This window comes from Brachionichthys hirsutus, chromosome 21, assembly GCF_040956055.1.
Source record: "Brachionichthys hirsutus isolate HB-005 chromosome 21, CSIRO-AGI_Bhir_v1, whole genome shotgun sequence".
NCBI classification, from domain to species: domain Eukaryota; kingdom Metazoa; phylum Chordata; class Actinopteri; order Lophiiformes; family Brachionichthyidae; genus Brachionichthys; species Brachionichthys hirsutus.
The window spans coordinates 6970780-6971261 of record NC_090917.1 but is presented as its reverse complement, the minus strand read 5'-3'; positions in this window follow the sequence as shown (position 1 = coordinate 6971261).

Below are 482 nucleotides of genomic sequence, written 5' to 3'. Positions count from 1 at the left end.
CTCCGACTCGGAAATCATCTAAGCTTTTTTTGTTCCGCTGTCGCTGAGGGTAAAACGACGACGACTGATGGAAGGGAATCAAAATTCGAGCGCTTCAAATCAATAGAAAGGAATAATCAACTTCCATTTATTCCAGCAGGGGCTGAAAAACTCGAGAAAATTAATTTCCTGAAATTCAAGTCAAACTTAAAGGACACATATTCTACCCTTTTTCCACAAGTTAATGCAGTTCTCGGGCACTTATACGAAATATCTGTGCCAGTCTTTTTTCTCAACCACTGCGACTGCGACACTGCCCCGGGCGCATGCGCACGCTGCGACCAGCAGCAGAGGGTAACTGCTGTAAGCCAATTCTACCTTCGGGTACAAATAAAGTCACCTTACACCTTACCTGACCTCCTCGCTGGAGATTGGACTGACACAGGACCTTTTCTATTTCACCTTTTTCTGTGGCGAGAATGGAAAAGAAAAACAGACAGCAG